Below are 26,878 nucleotides of genomic sequence, written 5' to 3'. Positions count from 1 at the left end.
AGTAGCAGAAGACACGTAGATTTAAGTGGCCAAAGCCCACAGAACAGGGCTTTCCCCAGAGGCCCATGGCCACATTTTCCCTGTTCCTACTTTCAGAATCTACAGCACTCTTAGCCTGCAGTCCCTGGATTTCACAATCACTGCCTATATTTGGACTGCGCTCCTGATGTGGCCTCATCCTGCAGGCCTCTCTCACTCACTCTCTCACATGTCTCGCTCGATCACCTTTAACCCACTTCTGCTCCTGACCCAGACCCCTGGCCCACCCCCAAGTTGGTTCGCAGTTTCTGAAAGAGCCACAGCTGTGGGTCAGGCCCAGCCCAGCAGACAGCACACGTTTGGATGCACAGTTATCATAAAGTGCTGCTGACCTCTACTGTGGAACAGAATTCAGTGACCTCTGCTTCCACATCTGTGCAGGACAAGCTCCCTCTGCTTTTGCTCCATAGCCCCAAGTCTAGCACAAGAACCTACTCCCCTTCAGCCATCTTCAAGAAGGGAAGACACAGCTGGGAGCTGTAAAATGTCACTGTACCCACAAGCTGCAACCGTGTGTTCCCTCCAGCAAGACTGCAGATAATTTCAGCTGGACCTTCTCTTCTTCTCACTCTGACCTCGAAGTAGATTTTCTTTCATTTGTTTGTTTTCACCACAGAACATCCTGGTAGGGAATATTGGCGTCTTTTTCTTTTCAAAGTGACATTGACACAACTCCACTTTGTGCAAATAAATATTTTCAACCTAAATGAGTCATTTGGTTGGAACAGTGAGTTCGCAAGCCTGTGTATAGGTTGACCTCTTTACCAAGAAGGGTGGCGGGCAGCACTGTGTTTAGGGCTGACAAATATTATGAACAATGAGATCTTTTCCATGGTGATATCCACTGCTGTACGCAGGGAAAATAAGCAGAAAAATAGGGTGATAGTTTAAAACTCTGGGCCAGGCAGAATTCATCCCTGGGGAGAATCCAGCTACACTAGTACCTTGCTATAAGATCTTGAGAGTAGAAGGAGGTATTTAACTTCTGACTCTTGTTAATTCATTTGTGGTCGTCAGGATTAACTTGAAGCATTTACTACACGTAAAACATCTGAAAAATACTCAGTATATAGTAAGCATTCAATGTTAGCTGTTTTTTGTTGTTTTTTGTTTTTTGAGACAGGGTCTCGCTCTGTCATCCAGGCTGGAGTCCAGTGGCATGATCTGAGTTCACTGCAACCTCTGCCTCCCAGGCTCAAGCAATCCCCCCATCTCAGCCTCCCAAGTAGCTGGGACTACAGATGAACACCACCATGCCCAGCTAATTTTTGTAATTTTAGTAGAGATAGGGTTTTGCCATGTTGCCCAGGCTGGTCTCCAACTCCTGGGTTCAAGCAATCCTCCTGCCTCAGCCTCCAGCCTCAGCTCTGGGTGGGCCCAGAGTTAACTACTCCATGGTGGATGGATGTGGCTAACTCAGCTGTTGCCAGGTGACACTCATAAATGATCATAAAACAGTCTGCCTCAGCCTCCCAAAGTGCTGGGATTATAGGTACGAGCCACTGCACCCAGCCTGTTATTGTTCTTTAGAGACAGCATACAGGGGGCTGTGCTGCCCAGTATGGGAGTCACTACTCACATATGGCTATTTAGATTTCATGAAAATTAAACAAAATTAAAAATTCAGCGCCTCAGTTGCACTAGCCACCCTTTCAAGTACTCAGTAACTACCCACGTCTAGTGGTGACTACATCGGACGGCGCAGATGGGGAGCAGTTCCGTCCTGCAGAAGGTTCTATAGGACAGTGCTGATATGGAGGTGAAGGAGTGACGTGAAGCTTGAGGGTCTGTGTGACCTTGGGCGAGTTACTTCACCTCTCTGTGCCTCATTTCCTCATTTGTAAAATGGGGATAATGTAGCTACCTTATTCCGTCATAATAAGGATGATGGGCTCTGCAAGCACTCACAATAATGTTTATGATAATGGTAAACACTCACCAGATGGAACCCTGGAATGGAGGACAGACACCCTTATGGTGCAGTGTGGATTGCTGCAAGGATTAGAAAGATTTTTATAGAAAGCACCTCCCACAGGCCCAAACATAGCAAACACTCAGTCCATTCACTTTTTTTTTTTTTTCAATAAATATTCACAGAGCACCTACTATGGGCTAGGCATTCTTCTAGGCACCAGAGACAGAGAAATGAACGAAGGCCTTGCTCTCATGGAGCGTACAGTCTCACTAAAGGGGTTGATTATTGCTTACGCTAACAAGAACACCAACACGTCCAGCATATTACATATTCTCAGCAACGAAAAAGAAATGCCAATCCTAAAGCAACCCACAAAGGTGGCGTCTGACAAAAGGGCTCTACTGAACGAATGGAAGGATAGATTAATGAATGAGGGTGTGGGGAGGAGGCTCAGTAATGCACAAGCGATGAACTGGGCTCTGGGTGGGCCCAGAGTTAATCACCCCACGGTGGACGCATGTGGCTAACTCAGCGGTTGCCAGGTGACACTCATAAATGATCATAAAGCAGTCTGCAAACAGTGTTATGTATAAAACCTTCATCATCATGAACAGGAATCTTAAGATCCAAATGACTGGGATAAACATGGCCTTTACGCACATGCCCTCTGGCTTCTATGATGGACTCTGCTCTGACTCATCCTGTGGGCTGGGGCTGTTCACTCAGCGGAGGGACCAAACAGCCTTTCACTGGCCCTGGACAAACGAAACCCCCTGAGAGGGAGGTGTCCCACTGCCCAGAAAACCCCTCCCCAGCCCTCGGACTCACCTGCCGGCCTGAGCAACGTGCCTTCTAGCTCTGGTTCTATTATTCACGACAAAGGGGCTTTCCCGGGAGACGGCAAGCGGCACCACACGCCTGCCTGCGCTTCTATTTCCAAAATCTGAAAGCTCTGTTTCATAGGTTTGCAGCTCCCTGACAGCTAAATGTCATGGGATGGAGCCACGTTGAATCACTGGATCTACTCCTTACCAGCAGGCTGGGCCTCAGAAAGTTATTTCAAGTCCTCTAGTCCCGATCGCTCCTTTTTTGTTTAGTAAGTAAAAATAGTGCATGCTTCACCACGTTGTTAGTAGGATTACATGAGAGAACTCAAATAAAGTGCCCAAGTCTTTGGTAGGACCCAGCTCACGTCCCATCTAGAATGCCAAGACGGCTAGACAAGAAGAGGAGACGCAGCTCAAGTACCAGTGCAGGCACTATCTATTGGGGCCACCTGGTCTACCTGTGCCTTGCCCAATGCCCTCCTCATTCAAAAGGGGAGAGCCACACCGGATCTGTGCCGCTTACCCTGCGATCTCTTGCAGCACACTACCCGCTCCATTTTCCCACACCCATGATGCATTTCATCCTGCTGAAAAGAATACAAAGCATATGGAAATTCAGTGCCAGAATTCATACCAGCAACCTCGTCCATCTGCATAAGCCTTAGTTCCAAATGGTGACAACAGGCCTTTTGCTCATTCCAGGTGTCACATGCGCACGGGTGTGTGGGAACAGCAACCCTGGAATCTATGAGACTGAGAGGGAACTACCACGGCCTGCCTCGTCGGAAGCGGAAACCCCTGAGAACGCCAGGTTTGGAACGCTGCTTATACATGGTTTTTAGACATGTGCTAAAATAAATAGCCAAGTTTTAATGTAAAAATGCCTGTCTTGAATATCACACTTCAAGACGAGATGATGTCTAAGGGTCTTCCTGTGTCTGATCTACAAGGATTCCTGATAGGAGGTCACCTGGTGGGGAGGACAGGGCTGAAATGAGGTTAGCTGATGCTCCCCACGTGGCCTAAAACGATTACTGTCCCTCACTTCTCCCCTCACCATCCCAGCCAGCATCTGCCACTCCATGACCTCCTCTTGCCCACAGCCCTCCCTAACCTGTCCTTAATTGAATTACAGGCAATTTCCACTCCCCCAACCAGGCAGATTCCTCCCATCAAAAATCGTTTCTGTGCCTCTTATTAAACTCCTCACTAAACTCCTCCCTTTCTAGTGATTGCCCACCCCCTGGTTTGGTCAACCAGAAATCACCTCTCATGTCAAATCCCAACTCATCATGCATTCTCTGTATGTCTACCCCATGGCAGGCACAGCACACAGACTCGACAATGACCATGGCTGACCCTGAAGGACTCAAAACCAAATGGAAGGGGGGGTTGCAAGGTACGTGGATTAACGGCCAAACTAAATGGGCAGCCACTAGTACTTCAACCGAATTCTAAGATGCTAGGCATTCAGGGGAGGACTGGCTGATTCCAAAAGTGGGGACGTGGAAAGACGGGCCATGAACGAGGCTCCAAAAATGAGCAGAATGTAGACAGGGAGAGCAAAAGGGGGAAAGAAGGGGAGGCCCTTTCATTTGAAATCCGACTTTCTGATCAACGCTCATCATTCCGGCCCTCTCTTACCCTTGGCGCCAGCCCCTCTGGATCCACTTAAGATTTCTACTGTGTCCTCCTCTTGTCTGTTGGTTGGCTACTCCCTGCTTGATCTGACCCCTGCAGACCTACTCACCTTCCCTACTCCCTGGGCTCTGACCCAAAACAGCACTCTCAGAGTTGGCATTAAGTATGGCAAGGCTAAAATTAGGACTGTTTCCATAGATATCTAGACTTGTCTGTAGCAAATGCGTTCAGCTCCCTCCCAAGTGGGAAAAAAAAAATGTATTTTCCATTCTGACTGCAAAGCAACCCAGGGGTCTGGAAAATCGAAGCCTCCTCACATCTGGACATGCCTCTGAGCTTCCCAACCCCATGGGAAGGAAAAGAGGAGCCTCCTCGGGTCTGTGCAGGGGTTTGCAGGGGAACGACAAAAGCCATTTGTCCTCACTGGACGAGAAAACACCAGGCAGAAAAGGAGGTAGCAACCATGGGAAGCACTCGCATGTCCAGACCACCAGCACATACGTGCGCACCCTCGTGTCATCCTGGGAGGGGATCCCTTCTGGGAGGTGGCTCGCCTTTCTCCCCATTTCAGAGATGAGGCAACACAGACCAAGAAAACTACATAATTCAGTGTCACTGGAAGACGAGCCACATCACAGTGAAAAGATGGAAAACGGAAATTCAAAGATGTTCAGAGAACTGCCCAAAGCCACTCCGCAAAGGGCCATCAGGAGGACAGAGAAGCAACAACAGACACCGCTGATAGAGAAGCAACAACAGACACTGCTGATGTTGAAGGCACTGTTTTGTTCTAGGTTCTGGGTTCAATACTTCGTGTGGAGTCTTGCATTTCACCCTAGTTATGAGTTGAATTGTGTATCCTCCAGGAAGATGTGCTGAAGTCCTATCCCCACTCAGAATGTGACCTTATTTGGAAACAAGTTCATTACAGGTATCATTCAGTTAAGATGAGGTCATACTGGAGAAGGGTGGGCCCTTAACCCAGTCTGACTGGTGTCTTCATAAGATGATGGCCATGTGATGAGACACACAGAAAGAGTTCCAGTGATGACAGGGGCTTAGAGTAATGCATCTACCAGCCAGAGTGCCAAAGAAAAGCAAAGCAGAGGGCAGGAAGGACACAGGTTTCAGAGAACATGGCCCTGCCAACACAACTCTGGCCTCTGGAATCGAGAGACATTTTTTTTTTTTTTTTTTTTTTGAGACGGAGTCTCGCTCTGCCGCCCAGGCTGGAGTGCAGTGGCCGGATCTCAGCTCACTGCAAGCTCCGCCTCCCGGGTTCCCGCCATTCTCCTGCCTCAGCCTCCCGAGTAGCTGGGACTACAGGCGCCCGCCACCGCGCCCGGCTAGTTTTTTGTATTTTTTTAGTAGAGACGGGGTTTCACCGTGTTAGCCAGGATGGTCTCGATCTCCTGACCTCGTGATCCGCCCGTCTCGGCCTCCCAAAGTGCTGGGATTACAGGCTTGAGCCACCGCGCCCGGCCGAGAGACATTATTGACTCATTTCTGTGGTTTTGAGCCATCCAGTTTGTTATGGCAGCCTTCGGAAACTGACACAGTCCTCACCACAATTCTATGAAGACAGGTACTGACACGGTTGGGTTTTACACATGAAGTCACTAAATCTTCATTAACAATAAATAATACCAGTGACAGATATCAACGTGGTTCCAGGTGCTTTACAGACAAACTCATTTTATTGCCACAACAACCCTAACCCCACAACATCCCCATGACTGACTGTTTTGGTTTTTGTTTTTGTTTTTTTGAGACAGTCTCACTCTGTTGCCCAGGCTGGAGTGCAGGGGCGCAATCTCGGCTCACTGCAACCTCCGCCTCCCGGGTTCCAGCAGTTCTTCTGCCTTAACCTCCTGAGTGGCTGGGATTATAGGTGTGCACCACCACACCTGGATAATTTTTGTATTTTTAGTATAGACAGGGTTTCCCTTCCCCACATTGACCAGGCTGTCTTGAACTCCTAACCTCAGGTGATCCGCCCGTCTTGGCCTCCTAAAGTGCTAGGATTACAGGCGTGAGCCACCACGCCTGGCCTGTCCCATTTTACAGGAGGGAAAACTGAGGCATAAACAGATTAAATCACTTGCATAAGGGCACAAGGCTTGTATGGGGTAGAATGTGGATTCAAACCCTGACCCACTAGGACCAGAACAGTGTCTGATCTCGAATGGAACTCAGAAGGTGTGGTGACGCAGCCCACATCCCTCGCCTCTTTTAAAACTTGGTATTCCACCTGCTAACAGAATGCTCTGCTCTCAGGAGCACCTTTAAACATGTACTTCATGGCACAAACAAATTACTCAGATGGGCAGTGGTTTCCATATATCCCATTAGCTCAAATTAAAGTACATTTATATTCATTTTAAGGCTGACCCAGCTCTACAGCAGCAACAGAAATCAGAATAGGAATACGTGGGGTGTCTAGAGTACAAAGCAGGCAGAGTAAACTAAACCTCCTGTCTTACGAAGCTTTTATGTGCTAGGTCATTTCAGTAAGCATTTAATGAGCACATATTGTGTGCCAGCACTGTGTCAGGTAAGCGGGATACAAAAGACACAGACTCAGCCTGGCAGGTGCTCCATCTGGAAGGACATGGAAATGGCCACATTACCATATATCCAGGGAAGTACCAGGACTGAAGTCAGAACAGAGATGCTATTAAAGGACAGAGGAGAGGTATCGAAATCTGCCCAGGTAAATAGCAGATGGCTTTAGAGCATCTGATACCAGACCTTTATCCTTAATTTCAAGCTTCTTACTCTAAGGCTAATTTAAACATCACTACTACCAACCTCCTTCCCCTGTGGGCACACAAGCGCCCCCGCGTGCGCACACACACACGCGCGCGCACACACACACACACGCACTCCTCTGTCTTCCCTCATTCTCTCCTTTTTTCTTTCTCTCTGCAACTTTTCACTGAAACACTTGATTTTTTCACTACATGAACCACACTGGTGACCCACAGAACAAATGGCAATATTCATCTAATGATTACCAATCCATAATGAAGTAAATAAAGCTAATTGATGACCTTCAGAAAAAAAAATTTAAGGTCAGAGCCTTGAAGCACTAAAGTTCATAGCTAACTAGCAATGGTGATTAGTGTTAATTCATCTAAACGGTCTCAGCACCAGGAATTCAAGTCTATTTCTAAATCAGCAAAAGAAAAGAAAACAATATTGGTGAAAGGAATGAGGAACTAGGGTGGCAGGAGGTGGGGGTGACAGAGGGGGTTCCTTCGAGTTGAAGAACCCAAAATAGAGCATGCTCTGACATCAACCTTTCAGCCAGTCACTGGTCCACCCACAGAGGCTGGTCACTCCACACAGAGCACACTGTCTTGACTGTCATGTGGCTTAGCAGTAAGAATGCAAACTCTGACGTGACACTGCCTTCATTGCTTGCACTGTGAAATGGGCATGCCAGCATCCACTTCACAGAGTCATTCTCAGGTTGAATGTACCAAAAGTGCTCAGAACCTTCCATGGCACAGAGTAGACACTCAGTCAATGCTATCCATTATTTTTATTATTTCTAGCACGATCTTTGCCATCAAAGAATTTAACACAGTTCCTGAGAAAATACACAGCAGCTGCTATCCATCTTCATCACCACCATCATCATCGCCATTCCCATCATCACCACCAACACCACCACTCCACCAGCAACACACAAGCTGTGGGCACATCCTTTACGCCCTTGAACCTGAGGTTCCTACAGCTATGAAGCAAGTTCCATGAAAATTTACAGACTGAACGCTAAGTGCAGGGCACCCTGAGGGCTGGCTCCAGCTCCCTGGGAGCTGGTCTTATGGAGCACACTGGCAGGAAGAGCCAGAAACCAAGTGAATTTGGAGCATGGTAAAGAGCCATGGCCATGCACGGTGGCTCACGCCTGTCATCCCAGCACTCTGGGAGGCTGAGACGGGTGGATCACCTGAGGTTAGGAGTTCGAGACCAGCCTGGCCAACATAGCAAAACCCTGTCTCTACTAAAAATACAAAAAATTAGCTGGGCATGGTGGCGGACACCTGTAATCCCAGCTACTCGGGAAGCTGAGGCAGGAGAATCGCTTGAACCCATGAGGCGGAGGTTACAGTGAGCCAAGATTGCACCACTGCACTCCAGCCTGGGTGCCAAGAGCAAAATTCTGTCTCCAAACAAACAAACAAACAAACAAACAAAAAGGCCATGGAAGTGATCTAGCTGGGAAAACACACAAACAAGCCTCTTACATTAAAATTGGATCCTTTCACCAGAAAGCACACCCACTCACCTCTGCCTGAACCGCCCCCAGCAAGAGGGAGGCCCGGGAGGAGGGTGCAGATTTGACCAGATGATCTGGAGCTGGGTGGCCCTGACAGAGGACACCACCTCATTCCTGGGTGGCCTGACTTTGTATTTGCGTTTATTATTTCTGCCCTGCCCAAAAAAGGCCCTTGGGATCAGGCGTATTTCTTTTTTTAACCCCCCTGGCATGAGCAGCGCACGACAAAGGCACGCCTCGATTAGCTGGAGCGTTCCAGGCCTAATGAGACATGCTGTGGAGTTACTTGTATAGTCTGTTCTGAATGGTGTCAGATGGAGCACTTCCTGCCCCCTGCTGAAAGCCCTGAAGGCCACGTCCCTCCTGGGGCCTTCTGGGAAGCTGAGATGTGAGCGGGCAACACAGGACGGGTGGAAACACGGAGCAGGTGGCACTCAGCGTGCTCGTCTGCCTGGGGTCCAGCCTCTTCACCCACCCAGGAAGGCAGCATGTCACAACCATAGAGCATTGGAAACAACCACTGACCAGGAGCCGACAACGTGCCTCCGTTTACCCATCCACAATGCTCCATCACCAATTCTGGCACTAAAACTTGTATGATCCTTTCTCAGATTCACATGCCATTCTTTATCCTCCCACTGTCTGCTACCTCACATCCTTCCTCCTCCTCCTCCTTTCCACCAGGCCTAGGATCTGCCTCCCATTTGGGTCCTGCCCTGCCCTCCCCTCCATGTCACAAGAAGCCAAACCCAAGTCACTGGTTTCACTTCCCTCCTCCTCCACTGTGGCTCCATCCCCTCTCCTCTCACCTCCCAACCCTGACATTTCTTCCTTCCTCCCCACCTGCCTGTATTCTCTCTTCCTCCCTCCCTCCCTTCCTCCTCCTCCTTTATTCTTCTCCTCCTGTCCTCTATTCTCCTGCCTCCGCTCAGGGAACTTAAATGAGAAAATGGTACATTATTTCCACAGGCCGCTCTTTGCATCCTACCTCTGTCAAACGCAAAACCTCTTCCTTCCTGGCTAACTCGGTCCTTTGTTACAGCCTGCCTGAATCCGAGGACAGGACCTAAGACATGCTGAGGTTAGAGGTTCAAGGGGCCAGGACCACAGGCACGCCTCACCTCAAGGAAACCTCGTGCAGACAAAGGATAGAAAGCTGGTCTTCAGGTTTTGACTTCTCTAAGAGGCTACTGCAACTGTCCTCACTCCCCAGGACACCTCCTCTTCCAGGAGCACACGAGCCGCTGCTTTGATCTGACCTCGCAGCTTGTTCACAAATGTCTCAGGGCATGACTCAAACAGAAAGGCAATGTAACATGTGGCTGCTGAAACGCAGCAATTCGCTCAACGAACTGCAGCTATGTTCATTATTTTAAATGGATTACAAAATAAAGGGTATTTGTCCTGTTTTTACTGCAAGTGTTAGAGTCTGGGGGTATCTTTTTTTGAAATATATTTCATTTTTAGGTAATACATCTTGGGCGAGACACTATTTCCACCCAACAATCGCTGGAAAGTGTGGAGTCAGGTTCCTCTGGGTTCAAATTCCACCTTGGTACTTACTGAACTTAGGCCAGTAACTTAGCCTGTCTGTGCCTCAGTTTCCTTGTCTGTTAAACATGGAATAATAAAGTACCCACCCCAGGAGATCAGTCAGAGGACTGTAACTGACTCCGCCCACATTACACACATGTGTATGGGGAGCCACTGACATGTCAGACGCTATTCCAAGTGCTTTCCACGGATTAATAATTCACACAGCTCTAAAAGGCAGGGACTGCTGCGATCCCCATTTTACAGAAGGTCGGCGAAGTTGAAAAACGTCCAAGATGACATGGCTAAGCAGAGGATACAGGATTCACCCCAGGCAGTCCAGCTCCAGAGATACACCACTCCCTCTATGAGGTTAGGCCCAGTGGCCAGCAAAGAATAAGCTACTCAACAACTCACTCACGAGGATTATACTAAATATTACTGGCTTCATTTTTATAAGAGCCATTGCCTCCAGATGGGCAATTTTATTTGAGCTTTTGAATTAAATTTCAGACCCGGGGCACTGACCTTCATGTAATAATATGTATCTCTACCCACACCCCACCTCCACCATTCTGGAGAGAAAGCCAGGCTGGGGGAACTGCCTGCTTGCAGCTTTATGGGTCAAGCCGCAGTCTCTGGGCCAAAGAAGCTGGGGGTGTCTCCCTCCCAGAATTGTTGGCAAATCTCTCTGTGGCCAGGGCCAACTGCAGAATGACAGCCACCACCTGTCCCTCTTGACTGGGGAACCGTGGGGGCAGAGGGCTGTGCCACAGAGAGAGCAAAGCTCCTCCTGAATACACATGCCCATCTCCAACGACGCCAAGGAGACTCCAGGCTGAGCAGAGACGGCTCTCCCCAGCCTGCCATGCCTGCTGCATCCCCTGAGCAGTGACTGGTGCTAAACTCCACAGCAACCGACAGGCAGCAGCCCTAGCCATGCCTCACGCCGCAGAGCAGGTGACCGATGAATTTAGCTTGCACTTGGCAGCACAGGGCATTTTCACTTTGGTGGGAGGAAGCCGCCTGATTTCGTTTAATTGAAAGTTTCCCTCGCCAGTGCCTGAGAGTGCCTGTCAGCAGCAGGTGGAGGTGGGAAACACAGGGCAGTGAGAAGCCTGCCTGTCCCACACTCTGACACCTCCGGCAGCCCCACCCAATGGGCTCTGCTAGCCAGGTCACTTCTGCTAGGTGAGGTACAGCCTTCAGTGCCCGGGGGCCAGGAGCATGCTGCATCTGGGATCTGGGATGCAGAGCTATGGGTTCCTCCTCCACAGTTTTCCAGCAGCCACTCCCAGATATGGCTCGGTCCAAAGATCTCAACCCAAATATCCCAATCTTGGGATTTTAGAACAAAATGTCATAGAAGAAAACATAGAGGATGGTCAAGAATGCAGGCTTTGGAGCAAGAAATCTCTGTGTCTGAATCACTGATCTATTCTCTAATCGTGAGACCCAGCAGGAAGCATGGCCTCCGTGGGCCTTAGTTTATCATCTGTGCCATCAACATGGGAACCAGGTTAGAACCCCAGGCCTGGGGATAAAACAGGACTGAAACTAACTGGACCCCCATACCAGTCCCCATGATAACTCCAACCATTAGGATTTGCTCAAAAGTGTGGGCCCACAAAGGTAATTTATGGAGTCACAAATCAGGAGAGCAGATACCCTTGGAGACACAGGGGGCAGTGATGGGAGAGGGGGAGGATGCACTCGGGGCACTGGTAACGTCCTAATTCTTGTTATGGGAGCTGGTGATACAGATGTGTTACCTTTGTGAAAAGTCACCAAGCTGCACACTTATGCTTTCTGTGCTTTGCTGCTGGTATAATATGTTATACTTCTATTTAAAACCAGACTAACACAGGAACAGAAAACCAAGCACTGCATGTTCTCACTCACAAGTGGGAGCTGAACAACGAGAATGCATGGACACAGGGAGGAGAACGACATACAACAGGGCCTGTTGGGGGGTGCGGGGCTAGGGGAGGGAGGGCATTAGGACAAATGCCTAATGCATGCAGGGCTTAAAACCTAGATGACAGGTTGACAGGTGCAGGAAATCACCATGGCACATGCATACCTAAGTAACAAACCTGCACATTCTGCACACGGATCTCAGAACTTAAACTAAAAAAATAAATAAATAAATAAGTAAAATATAAAATACAAATGTACTTTAAAAAAAAAAAAAGGCATTGGCGTGGGACATAAAAACTGGCCTTCATGACTGTCCTCGGCTCAGAGCAAGAACTCCATATCTGAACACTCTGGTGGTCATCTCTCCACATAAGCCCCCTTCACCCAGGGCTGTCTTTACAAAACCCATCATCTAATGGTACCACTGTGTTTGCAGATGCCCCAACAACTCTGAGCGATCATCATATCCAGTGACTCCAAAGCATCTTCCCTGCCTTCCACAAGTATTTACTGAGCATCTTCCATGTACCAGAAATGGATCCAGAAGTAAACAAAACTAAGAAAGTCCCTTTTAAAAAAAAAAAAAAAAAAAGCTGATTTTATGCATCTGAAGAGAAGGGAAAGGATACCATTTACGGAGGCCCTGCTATGTATGATAATGGTGTCCTGGGTGGTGCATCTGCCGTATAATTTTATCATTAGCACTGTCACGAGGTTCAATCTAGTCAAGGTTATCCCTCCATTTGAGGTATAAACTACCCAGTCTACGCCAAATGGAAGCCCAAAGTCTCCTCCAAAAAACAACATTTTTCCAGTATTTTTTCAGAAACTAGCACAGCAGGCTCTGGAGACAGGTTATTTGGGTTCAAACCTTCATTGTATGACTTCAGGCAAGTTTCTTAATCTCTCTATGCCTCAGTTTTCCCATTTTCAAAATCAGAGAAATCATTACTTCTTAGAATTCTGGAAGGATGCGATATGATGATCCAGGGAAATACTACAGAACCCTTGAAATATAGCTGCTCTGAAGTGAGCCGTGCTATAAATTAAAATCCAGGCCAGGCACAGTGGCTCACGCCTGTAATCCCAGCACTTTGGGAGGCTGAGGCGGGTGGATCACTTGAGGTCAGGAGTTCGAGACCAGCCTGCCAACGTGGTGAAACCGTGTCTCTATAAAAATACAAAAATCAGTTGGGCGTGGTGGTGCACACCTCTAGTCCCAGCTACTCAAGAGGCTGAGGCACGAGAATCGCTTGAATCCAGGAGGCAGAGGCTGCAGTGAGCCAAAATCATGCCACTCCACTCCAGCCTGAGCAACAGAACAAGACCCTATCTCAAAAAAATAATAAAAATAAAAATAATAAAACAAAATACATACCAGAGTCCAAAGACAGTATGAAATAAAGAGTGTAACATACGAATTTATATATCTATATTTTGGTTATGCTGGGCTAAATACAATATATAATTAAATTAATTTTACCTGTTTCTTTTTACCTTTTTAAAAATATGACTACTAAAATATTTTAAATTACATATGTGGTTTATATTGTCCTTTTTTTTTTTTTTTGAGACAGAGTCTCGCTCAGTTGCCCAGGCTGGAGTGCAGTGGCGCGATCTCAGCTTACTGCAACCTCCACCTTCCAGTTTCAAGCGATTCTCCTGCCTTAATCTCCCAAGTAGCTGGGACTATAGGCGCCCGCCACCACGCCCAACTAATTTTTGTATTTTTAGTAGAGACGGGGTTTCACCATATTGGCCAGGCTGGTCTCGAACTCCTGACCTTGTGATCCGCCTGCCTTTGCCTCCCAAAGTGCTGGGATTACAGGCATGAGCCACCACACCTGGCCAGCTTATGTTGTATTTCTATCTGGCACATGCTGTTCTAGCTTACCAAACCGTTTTCCTAAACAAAGGCAATTCCTTTCTCAAAGGAATTTTCAATCCCAGCTCTTCAGAGAAAATGTTACATCTCAATGTATAAATACGTTAACTTCATGGATGCAGAAACTAAACATGAACCTGATGATGTGCCTTGCCTAAGGTCAAATGGCTAACAAAGGTAAGGCCAGAATCTGACCCCAGATCTAACTCAAAGCTGAACTCAGCTCTTTTTGATACTCAACACTCATTTACCTCTACCTCTGAATCTAATCCTTAAAAGAGGGGCTTCTCCAAGCCATCACCCCAGGAAAGACTCCAGAACTAACATTCAATTACTTGTCACTGGGATCACCAATGGGTGGCTGTGTTTAATAGGATAAGAGTGTTTGACAGCTCAAGATATGGTTTTAAAAGAGTGAGGGTAAATGTTTGCAGAGATATCATCAGGATGCGTGATATTCAGATGCTTTCAATACTTGGCCGTAGTGACATTTCTAGTCCTAGTTTCTTTCCTTCTTTTTTTTTTTTTTTTTGAGATGGAGTTTCGAGCCCCAGGCTGGAGCCGCAATGGCATGATCTCAGCTCACCGCAACCTCCGCCTCCTGGGTTCAAGCGATTCTCCTGCCTCAGCCTCCCGAGTAGCTGGGATTACAGGCATGCGCCACCACGCCTGGCTAATTTTGCATTTTTAGTAGAGACAGGGTTTCTCTACGATGGCCAGGCTAGTCTCGAACTCCTGACCTCAGGTGATCCACCCACCTCGGCCTCCCAAAGTGCTGGGATCACAGGCGTGAGCCACCACGCCCGTCTCTTTTCTTCTTATATACAGCACATCAAAGAAAATGGGATGTCTCAGGGCTGTAATGTTCAGGAGGGGCCGCCACCTCCCAAGCACACTAAACTAACATGGAATCCTCCCAAGAGCCCCATGAGACATGGATCTTGCATCCCCACTTGACAGATGATGAAACCACTCCCAGGAAGGTTTACTGATTTGTCCACAGCCACCCAGCTGGTAAGTGGCAGAGCAGACTTCAAACCCAGTCTACACCTAGTCTTCCCACTTAACAACTGCAAATCCACCCTTCATTTTAGGCATCCTGTCTTTGCTCCTCTAGCCCTGCTGTGCTAGAATGTCTTTTCCAATCGACTTATTCTGCCAGGTCTGGCTCTAACCACTTTTTCTTTAAAGCCAATACTGTTCTCTCCCTTTTCCTAAAAGTAATTAACCACTCTTTCCTTTGGTCACCCGTGAACTTGAAACACCATCTGTCCTGTACTCGCCACAGTGTATTAGAATGTGTTGCTTCTATGTCTGCTACGTCCGCAACAGCACGGGCCTCTCTCATAGAAGATGCTGTGCCTAATCTGAGTAGGTATCTTTGGCTGCTGGCACAGTATCAGGTACATGGGCATTACTCAGTAAGTATCTGCCAATTAAATGAAGGCAATAAGCAACCAGCTCATCTTGACACCCTGTTTTTTGTTCTGAGTACCTTTTTCCCAACCGGCTTCACTCTTCTGAATTCTGATGTTCTTCCCCATGGGGGGCTTCGCCACCAATCTGCTTGCATGGAGAGAGGCCAAGTGCGCTGCTTTCAACAAGAACTTGGTAACACCGATTGTCACCTCTCCATTTTTATTAATTGCTGAGTTAATCAAGCACTCCAAATGGTGTCCACCCACGTCAACATGCTCTTATTTCTGCAAGTGTTTCCGGAAGGCCAATAAAACAGGTTTAAGCTGAAGGAAAAGCCAGAATCCCACGGCCTTTTGGTCCCAGCATGATTGCCACATTTTTCCAAATATTTGGGCTCAAGTCAGATCAGACGAAAGAAAGGTCTTGACCAAAATCTCAACCAGCTGCAGCTTCTATTGAGCAAACAGCAGAGCAAACTATGATATACTTTCTCATTTGAACATTCTAACAATCCTGCAAGACTGCCGTTACCACGCCAGCATTCAGAGAAGGAAACTGAGGCTTAACGGAGAAAATGTACTATAGTCCACAGCCAGAAGAGACAGAGATAAGGCCCAGACCTTACCAGTGCACAAGTCATGCCCACTCTCTGCCAGGTGGGGCCTGAAGAGTACACTCTTACCTGATCCTGTGGCCTGCCTCATCCTCCCAGACTTAACAACCACGTTCTGGTCATTTCAGCGAAGCAGAGCCACCCCACACAAATAATGCTTTCTTTCCTCTGGGAAAGCTTTGCTAAACCTCCCAGTCATAAGGGACTGAGATGCTTTCTTTCATCTGAATCGTCAACTAGATGTTGCTTTAAATTCCAGGAAAAAAAAAAAAATTATATGGATATTTTCATTCCCTCTGCTCCTCTTACTTTGGACATATATATTAACATAGGTAAATGCTTCTCCCTCACACCTGCCTTGCCGTGTGCCATTCTGCGGACAGCAAACCCAGCAGCAGAGGGACGGAAGCGAGATTCATTTTACACGTGAATGTACTTTTTATTAGAATATATTTTATGTTTAATATACTTTGCATTTATGTTAATGTGCTTTTTCGCCTTCTGATTGCAAAGAATAAATGCTATTCTCCCAAACCGTCCTCTTCCAAATTGTCCTCTTCTACTTAATAAGTAGCTTTTTCAATTTTTTTTTTTCTTTCAATAAAGATGCCACAGACGCTGCTAGGCCAAAACGCAATGACATTCCCTGACAGGCTCCCATATGGAGAGTCTGACGTTCCAGATGCCTTCTTGTGTACCAGGTTTCCAGAACACAGTTACAGCCCCCCCTGGGGCCACAAAAGAAGCTCTGCACACACAACACGCTGCACGGCTTACTGTCCAGCTCAACACGCAACCTGCTCAAAGCCTGTAGCGGCCCTGGTGCCCCCAGAGGTCCCTGCACTAAATCGCCCAGGCGAAGTCACCTCCAGCTCTCCAAATGAGCAGCTGGAGGACTCAGAGGAAAGGTGAGCATCTGTGAGGGAAGGCTGGTCTAAACCTCATCACCTGGAAAGGATTTTGAGAAATGAAAGGTAAAGAAATAAGAATTATAATTGGCTTTCTCAAATGTGGGTAATAACTTGACCCTTTTTAAAGGAGAAGTGTAGTTAAAAGGCACGTACGAAAATATGTTTCCATGGCAAATTATCACAGCAAAGAATCACAGCCATCTGTTTTTCAGATTCATCAAAATATAAACCCCAATTGGAATAGTTTTGTTTAAATAGTTCCCTCTCCTAAAGCATACAAAGTATAGACCCATGGATCTTATTTTGAAAAAGACCCACCTACAGAATATATGTCTCTCATGTTAAGCCTTGGGGATTCAGGAAACAAATTACAGTGTCTCACTACAAAGGGTTAAGGAAATAGGAACCCTTAAGTGAGTGATCATCTTCACGAGCCTGAATATGAAAACAGTGGCACACCGGGCTGGTTCTCCAGACACCAGACTAACACTGCAAACCCCTCAGGGCAGTCCGTAACCAGGATGGCCAAACATGGCTCAATGAAAGTCTCCAACAGCACTTTGATAGAGGAGATGAGGTATTAACACCCTTGCCACACCAGCAAATACTATCAATTCTCTTTGCCTTCTATGAAATGATAAAAGGTCAGTAACCTGGGGCAAATGAAATGCCTGTTTCAAGTCAGTGCAGGCTACATCCAAATCATGCCAAGACGCCTCCTCCCCCCATCCAGTTCCCCGCTCGGCAGGATAAAGGGGCAGGGGAGGGAAGCAGAGGCCAGCCAGGAGACCTCTCAGCAGGGGGGCATTGTTAAAGCTTAGGAAAAACACCAAAGATGAAAGGCAGCCTCTCATCAGTAACACTGGAACAGCAAGGCTAATCTTTATCATAGAAGGCAACTGAGACTACAAATAAGGTATTTTGCAAATAAGAGTTTCATACATTCCACAGAGTAATGGGATGCACTGAATTACCTCACCTCAGCATGTCTAGGAAACCCATGAGATTCGATCATGGGACGACAGGGAAGCATCCCCTGCTTACACAAATGGGCAGAAATCTTAATTTTCTCCTGCCGTTCTCCTGCCTCTGCTACGATTAACTTGAACTCCACGAGCCCCAAATGATGGGGTTTTCAATAGGCTGATGGAGCGCTCTTTTAATTAATCACTCCATAATCCGATTTTCCTCACGTGGGTCTACAAATCACCCCCATCTCTCCACAGATCCAAGAGGCCATGAGACATGACACACAGCTGGATGAATTATGTCGAAAATGGGAAAATTCATCACTTTGGGCCCTGGATGGCAAATAATAACCAAGAATGGGTTAGAAGATTTCTAAAGATATCCTCGGATGCCAATGTCGGAGAAGTCTGTGCGGCAGGAAGCTGCTGTTATCTTTACATTTCAGCCTCGGCAGCTTAAGACCCTTCTGGTGAGATATGATGAAAAAGATCATGCACACACCTCCAGCACCCCCAGTGTGGGGGAGCGCTGCTTTGCAAGCAGGCTGATGCTTGGCTACCAGCTTGCAGCCTCCCCAAAAGTTTCGGTATTATTATTTCCATTGCAGAGTCAAGAAAATTAAAGTAGAATAAGATAAAGTAACTCAACTCAACCAGGGTCACAGAGAATGCAAGCAACAGAGACCCAGACTCATGTAGTTCTCAAAGCCTTCCAGTACTGCACCCAGGCCCAAGTCACCCTCATCTCCTGCCTGAAGTACAGCCCTCCAAAGTCTCCCTGTTTTGACCTTTGCTACCTGGGGCCAATGCACAACCAAGGAGTAGCCTCGCAATCCTGATAAACATGAATCGGCTCACCTATCTCTTCCAATGCACACCGTGCTCAGGAGACCCAGAACAATTGGGTTCCTCTCTGTCACCCTCTCCCGCCACTTTTCTAGGGGCTTGCTCCCTTCCAGCTTATGTTGTATTTCTATCTGGCACATGCTGTTCTAGCTTACCAAACTGTTTCCCTAAACAAAGGCAATTCCTTTCTCAAAGGAATTTTCAATCCCAGCTCTTCAGAGAAAATGTTACATCTCAATGTATAAATACGTTAACTTCATGGATGCAGAAACTAAACATGAACCTGATGATGTGCCTTGCCTAAGGTCAAGTGGCTAACAAAGGTAAGGCCAGAATCGGACCCCAGATCTAACTCAAAGCTGAACTCAGCTCTTTTTGATACTCAACACTCATTTACCTCTACCTCCGTGGTCCCTCTATGGGCAATTAAGAAATGGCCTGAAGGCCTTTGCACTGGCATGGGCCTCGGCTCCTTCCCCAGAAAGCCCCATGACTCATTCCTTTGCCATCTTCAGGCATCTGCTCCAATTACCTCTGCACACCCTCCTGGACCAACCTCTTTAAAACCGCAAACCCTACCCCACTCCTGTCAACACACACACTCCACCCTCCCTCTCTCTCCTTTCTGTATTTTCTTCTCTCCGAGTATTTACCACCCCAGGAGACACAGTATGTTTTCCTTATTTTGTGTGTTCGTCTATCTCCCTCTGCCAGAACACAAACTCCATGAAGGCAGGGACTCGTGTCCCTTGCTTTACTAACAGTCCCACAGCACTCAGAACAGTGCCTCATATACAGTAGCGCACAATAAACAGTTGTGTGATGAATCAATGAGAAAAATAAAGACTTGACCCTATCCAAGTCAGGCTGGTCTCTGCCCACTGACCATACCACCTGTCTCCCCTTCAACAAGAATGTCAGCTCATTCAGGGCAGAAACCAAGGCCATGCAACTGGCCTCAGTCAATGCCAGCTTCCTCCGTGTACGAATCATTACTGCAGCTGTCCATCCACGAGCTGGGAACACACGACTTTAAAGCGATTGCACGCTTGCAGGGAACATTATCCTGGGTCACTGTACGTTGACCCTCTTTCCTCTGATGGCATTAACGAGTGTGCTCTTCACACACGGCTGTCATTCAGGGTGAGTCAGTGAGGGAGAAGTAGCCCACTTATCAAATCCCACTTCTCTTCTGAGGCCCCCACATTGTGCCAGCCCACGCAAAGGGCCTGACTATGGGAAGGCATGTGCCACATCCAAGGGACTGTCAGTTTGGCTGGAATGTCACAACTATGCAGGGAATCTGTGGGAGACCGGGCAAGACCAGATTGGGGAGGCCCTGAAAGGCCAGATGCCACCATCCCGCGGAGCTGCCAGATTCTCGAGGTCACCGCTTGCACTGCGGAGGGCCGGCAACCCCGCCTTTAATCTGCCTGCCCAGGGAAGGAAATCCTCCACCTCCTGCAAATCACCCTCTTAGTGGCATGCATGCACTTACTCCAAAAGTCAACCTTTGTCTGCAAAGGACAATGACAGGAGCGACCCTAGGTTTCCTGATGGCACAAATCAACCTCCCCTCCTGTTCTCTGAAGCCCAAGCTTCCTGCAGCTTCTGAGATGCCTGCCAAGCACACAAAGGCGGAGTCACCCTGAGCCCATGATGGCACCAATAGCACATGTATTTGTGAGGCTTTCCAGGGGGGAAAAAAATTAGTAAAAGGGCAGGTAAAATCTTCAGAAGAATACGAACAATTACTGGAACTTGTTTAAATGCTGAGTTAGGCAGTTTTTAAATGATAACTCACTTCATCCTAACGCTCTGATTAAACATTATCAACCTCATTTTGCCCATGAAGAAACTAAGGCTCATCTGATAAGTAATCGACACGAGCCAGAAGGTGACAGCCCTCGCTTTCAAACCTAGGTTTACATGGCACAAGGGTGTGTGTTCCACAGGCGATCCCACACTTCCTAATACCAATGACTCGATCACTTTTTAAGTTGCTGAAAATATAATTACATTGCTACTGAGCCACTTTATTTCAAGCTGATATCTTAGCCAACCCTCTGTGGAGGGGGCAGCTCCAACTCCAGCCTCTGAGACTTCATCCCAGGAGTAGAACTGGGGTACACACCAGTACTTCAGATGGCTAAATACACGTGAAGTCCCAAGCCCCAAGTTCACACCAATCCCCCTAAACCTCGGTCTGTTCATCTGCAAAAATAGGAATGTTTATGTCATATCAACATCATAAGGCTGCCTTAAGGAACTACTGAAATTGATAGAGCAATACGAAGCTTGTTACTATGATTTATAGACTCTGAAAGGCTATTAAAACAAAGAATTATAATGAAAACTAGTGAGTGACACCCATTCATAGGTCTCACTGCAGGTAGAAGCAGCTCAGCTACCCTCCAGATGAAACACCCACGCTACAACTTCCTATTCACCTACCGCTGGAGCCCGGGTTTCTCATAAAATGTCATAAAAGATGTGGCCTGGCATGGTGACTCATACCTATAATCCTAACATTTTGGGAGGCCGAGGCAGGTGGATCACTTAAGGCCAGGAGTTCGAGACCAGCCTGGCCAACATGGCAAAACTCCATCCCTACCAAAAAATACAAAAATTAGCCAGGCGTGGTGGCGTTCCTATAATCCCAGTTACTGGGGAAACTGGAGTATGAGAATTGCTTGAAACTGGGAGGCAGAGATTGCAGTGAGCCGAGATCATGCCACAGCACTCCAGCCTGGGTGACAGAGTGAGACTCTGGTCAATAAATAAAATAAAATAAAATAAAATAAAATAAAATAAAATAAAATATGTGAGCCCCAGGAAGGGTATCGCTGAATTAGAACTTCCTCCTGTCAGCATCTCAGGTAACCACGCAGCCAAGCTGAGATGCAGGCTAGATCCATGGAAGCCAGCCCACAGCAATCCTGCTCCCTGGTGCTCAGTAAGGACCCAATAAATTCCCACTTCCCATTTTCCTCTCCTACACTTGGGGGCTCAGACACTTCCTGCTTAGGTCCTCCAGCCCTCCTACAGGATGTTCCTGGGACTTGTATGACTAGGGGGCACATTTACAGAAAAGAAACTGGCAGAGAATCTAGTTTGGGCTTAAATTGTTTTTATTCCTATGTTATTTAAACATTAAAGTGGGCTGGGCACAGTGGCTCATGCCTGTAATCCCAGCACTTTGGGAGGCCAAGGCGGGTGAATCACTTAAGCCAGGAGTTCAAGACCAGCCTGGCCATCATGACGAAACCCCGTCTCTACTAAAAATAGAAAAATTAGCAGGACATGGTGGCCCATGCCTGTAATCCCAGCTATTTAGGGGGCTGAGGCAGGAGAATTGCTTGAACTCAGGAGGTTGCAGTGAGCCAAGATCATGCACCTGGACAACAGAGTGAGATTCTGCCCAAAAAAAGAAAAAAAAAGGAAGGAAGGAAGGAAGGGAGGGAGGGGAGGGGAGGGGAGGGGAGGGGAAGGGAGGGGAGAAAGAAAAGAAAAACATGTAAGACATTAAAATTTAAAAAGTATTTGTATAGTAAATGTTTACTGAGCACCAAGTACCAGGTACTGCACTCACCACTGCAGGACACAGTGCCAAGGAAAATGATAAAAAGACATTCCTGGCTCTCGTGAAGCTTCCAGTCCAGCAGGGAAGAAAGAAAGGAATGTGAACATTCCATAAAAGCCTTTAAAGTCAACTGGGAAAAGTGCCTTGCAGGGCTTTACAAATACAGAAGGCAAGTTTTGACCTGGGCGAGGTGGTGAGAGAAGGCTGAAAAAGCGGTAATAAAACAGAGACCCGGGTCAGAGTTATCAAGGCTGGGGTTATCAAGGCTGGGGTGGGGAAGTGAAGGAAACAGAATTCCAAGTGAAAAGAACAGCGCGTGAACACCGAATGAGGTCTGCTGTGGTCTGAATACCTATGTCCCCCCCAAAAATTGCTTTGTCAAAATCCTACCCCACAATGTGATGGTATTATTAGAAGGTGGCTCCTTTGGGAGGTATTCACACCATGAAGGTGGAGTCTTCGAGAATGGGATTACTGCCATTAAAACAGAAACACCAGAGAGCTCCCTTGCCTCTTCTTTCAGGTGGAGACACAATGAGAAGGCCAAGAGACAGCAGGCCCTCAGCAGGTGCTGAATCTGCTGGTATCTTGATCTTGGAATTCCCACATTCCAGCACTGGAATGCATAAGCTTGTGTTATTTAAAAGTCACCCGGCCGGGCGCAGTGGCTCACAGCTGTAATCCTGGCACTTTGGGAGGCCGAGGCAGGTGGATAACCTGAGGTCAGGAGCTTGAGATCAGCCTAACCAACATGGTGAAACCCTGTCTCTACTAAAAATACAAAAATCAGCCAGGCGTGGTGGTGGGTGCCTCGGGAGGTTGAGGCAGGAGAATTGCTTGAACCCGGAAGTGGAGGTTGCGGTGAGCTGAGATCGTGCCGTTGCACTCCAGCCTGGGTGACAAGAGCAAGATTCCATCTCACAAAAAAAAAAAAAAAAAAAAGTCACCAGTTGATGGTATTTTTACTTCAGCAGCCTGAACAGACTAGGACAAGGTTCTCATGCCTACGATTTTTGCTCTAAAACAATCATGAAATCAAAACAAACTTCCAAGGTTCTTTTTGAAGATCAATGCCAACGCAAGCTTCAGTGGACGCAACATATGCTTGTTTCTATTCCCCTGATCTAAACCACCACTTCCCAGGGGGAGTTGGGTCCGCTTTGCTCAGGCTGGCCAGGTTCTCCTGAAGATGGTGGCCCCACCCTGTGCATGGAGCTCATTCCGTCGCTCCTTCCCAACGTGGACAGCACTGTAGGACCACCAATGCTCCCGTTCCAGTCAGGCCCCTCTGCACTTCCTTCTCTTTCTTCAATTGAAGAGGCACCACTTTGTACCAAAGCAATGCCTCACTGGTACAAAGCCAGGGCCAGTATTTGGTTATAAGTGGTCACATTCATGACCCAGAAGATGCTTATATTAATTTTAGATGACATCAAAATGTCAATTTTTATTAAACTAAATGAAAAAAAAAGTAATAAAAAAAAAGTCTTACAGAACATCCATGGGCCCATGAAGGAACACTGTTTGAGAAACAAACTCCTTCCTCCCTTCCATTTTGTCACCATCTTTTATGACCTCAAGAAAATCCCTTCCTTCTGCATTTGCAAATGCCCTTCCATTTCCCTTCCAACCAAGAAAAGATGTGGACATGGTGGACAACTGTGCTAATAAAGCTCGTGATAAAGAGTATTCGTATCACACACAGGGGAGCTGGGTAACATTTATGGAGCCCCAACTACCTACAAAGCACCTTCGAACATATCCTCACACAGGCCGGGTGCGGTGGCTCACCCCTGTAATCCCAGCACTTTGGGAGGATGAGGTGGGTGGATCACCTGAGATCAGGACTTAGAAACCAGTCTGGGCAACATGGCGAAACCCCATCTCTACTAAAAATACAAAAAATTAGCCAAGCGTGGTGGTGTGTGCCTGTAATCCCAGCTACTCGGGAGGGTGAAGCACAAGAATCGCTTGAACCCAGAAGGCAGAGGCTGCAGAGAGCCGAGATCGCACCACTGCACTCCAGCCTGAGCAACAGGTCAAGACTTCGTCTCGGTAACAAAACAAAAAACAAATATATCTTCATACAACACTCACGGGTCTTGTAAAATACTTCATCCCCTTTAGAGACGAGGAGACGGGTGGTTTTTGAGTAACTTACTTAAAGTCAGTTACACATTTAAGTTCCTGACGTAAATCAACATGTGCCTGACCCTAAAGCCTGAGCTTTCAAGCAGGATATCACCTCACTTCCCCAAAAGAAAGCACATACTGTAATCTGAAATCAAAATTTGCACAATAAATAACAGATGCCACCTGCCCCTAAAATTCTTACCAAGCTCCCTTCAGAAGCGTCTTCATTCTCCTTTTAATTTCGTGAGATTTTTCTCAAGCCCCCTCACTCAATAGAAATGAAAAAGATTCTTATTCTACTGTATTGTCTTCCGTTTTAATTGTCAGGTTTGCAAGTGCATCTGTCTGACAATTTTGGTGGCAAAGGTCCAGGAAGCTCCCTCCTGGGCTAGGCAGACTTCTGCACACCAGCAGCATTTCTTAGCGCCATTTATGACATCTTTTTCAATGAGAGAAAAGAACGTGTGTCTTTTGGAGCCCATCCATTCATAAGTTTGAGATTCTGGAGCTGGAATAATACATATCTGGAAATTTCGCAAAATGGTTTCCTTAAATAGATCTTTCATTCTTGGTCCCCTCTAAAGTCTAGCAGAGGCATAAGTCGGGCTCTTCTCAAACAGGGACTCTGTTCAATCAACTCACGCCAAGACCATTGATTGGGAACACCCAACATGGGGAGGCAGGCTCTGGGTCTGGTGTTTGCAGGGGTCCCAGGGGGGCTCATGGGCAGGAAACAAAGGAAACGCAAGCAATACTCACGGAGGCACCTACAAGGGGATGGGGTCATTTGAACCGGGTCTTGAAGGGAGAGTGGTCTGGAGTGATGAGAATATAGGGGAGGGGAGAAGTGAATGAAAATGTATTCATTCATTCATGATTTTCTGAGTGTTCAGTGAGGGAAGGATATGAAGCTCGGTGCCAGAAACACAATGTGAACCAGGAAAACGGAAAAGGCCCCCGCCCTTGTGTAGTGCGAAACCTCATAGGATAGACAGATGAGGAACATACAGACAAATACAAACTACCAGCCATGTCAGTGCTGAATGGGAGGCCCCAGGTTTCTGACCCCGCATAAGCGGGGAGCCAGGCCAGGGCCCTGCTAAGCCCTCCCAGCCCAGCTGGCCCACTGGTTCTTCAGCTCTGGGAAAGAGCAATGACAGTGGTCTGAAGACAGAAGGGAACTAGCGACCCGTGTGCACCTGCCACATTCTAGGAACACAGCTACTATAGCTTCAGGGTTAAATTAATAATTCTGGTGTTCAAATCCTAGTTTCTCCCCTACTCAGCTCTGTAACCCTAAGCAAGTTACCAAACTCCACAATGCCTCAGATGCAAGGCGGGGCTCACACTCCTGTTTGTTCCATCTTAGGGTTTTCTGTGAGGATTTAAAATGTCAAATGAATTCATTCATATAGAGGCTAAAAAGAGTGCTTGGCACAGTAGCTGGTGCTTTAAAATAAAAAAAATGAGCTTTTTTTCTTATTTTTTTCAAATTAACCCGCACGGCAATTCTAGGAGGCATATTTTATCTCTGTTTCACAATTGAAAAAACTGAGGCTCCAAAAGCTGCAAGAAATGAAAAAAACTGAGGCTCAAAATGCTGCAACAGAACTTCACCAAAATCTCACAGGTACGTGCCGGAGTCTGAGTCAAATTGAGAATCATCAAAAAACTGTTTCAACAACCAAGAATCACTGCACATAATGCTGTCAAGGTTTAAACTACAACAAGCTATTTCCAATGTATTTTACATCTGTAAAATTTCCACATCTATTCAAAAGGACCATGACCTTCGTGATAAGCCAGCCCTCATAGGCAACAATTCCTCAGGTTCTTTAGGACAGAGTGGGTCATAATTTTGGGGTGGGGATGGGGCGGGGTGGGGGGTGTGCTGCCTCAGTTTCCCTAAAGCAACAAGCATTAGGCAGGTGGAAACAAGAGGTTATGAGACTATAGAGACTCAAGTGTTTATGGTTTACTGGGCATAGCTGCTCAGAGATTTACTGCCCTCGTGCCAAGGCATGCAACAGCTCACAACAACAAACATTTACAACTGAGCACCTACCTGTCCCCGAAGCTACCCTGGGCTCCATATGGTTCTGTGCATATGGGAAGCTGTATATGGTTCTGCAAACTCTCGTCTCCTCAACAGGCAGGCCCCTTGCTTCCCCCTTGCCTCATTCAGATCCCTCATTTGAGACTCATTTCAGAGTTCACCAGTTCCAGAAACATTAACTTCTGAGGCTGAATCAAGAGGCTCTCCTCTGTGCTCTACCAAATGCCTATAAAAATTTCCAATATCTCCACCGCTAAACTTTCCCCTTTGTTTTACAGCAATTAGTCCAGAAATTCATTTC

The 26,878-nt window shown here is 47.1% G+C and overlaps 1 protein-coding gene across 3 annotated transcripts in view; it reads right to left on the bottom strand.

Moving 5' to 3' along the window:
* LARGE1 (LARGE xylosyl- and glucuronyltransferase 1) overlaps positions 1–26,878 on the bottom strand; it is a 633,576-nt gene that overhangs the window by 575,120 nt on the left and 31,578 nt on the right. Inside the window, exon 1 of one of the 3 annotated variants that reach the window (XM_065522217.2) lies at positions 2,783–2,984. The exons of the other annotated variants lie outside the window; for them this stretch is intronic. The gene's annotated coding sequence lies outside the window, so the exon portion shown is untranslated. Of the gene's footprint in view, positions 1–2,782; positions 2,985–26,878 lie in introns of those variants that run through there. 3 annotated transcript variants of the gene reach the window in all.

Source organism: Macaca fascicularis, chromosome 10, assembly GCF_037993035.2.
Source record: "Macaca fascicularis isolate 582-1 chromosome 10, T2T-MFA8v1.1".
Taxonomy (NCBI): Eukaryota; Metazoa; Chordata; class Mammalia; order Primates; family Cercopithecidae; genus Macaca; species Macaca fascicularis.
The sequence above is the reverse complement of the archived record's forward strand: the minus strand, read 5'-3'. Positions and strand labels throughout refer to the sequence as shown.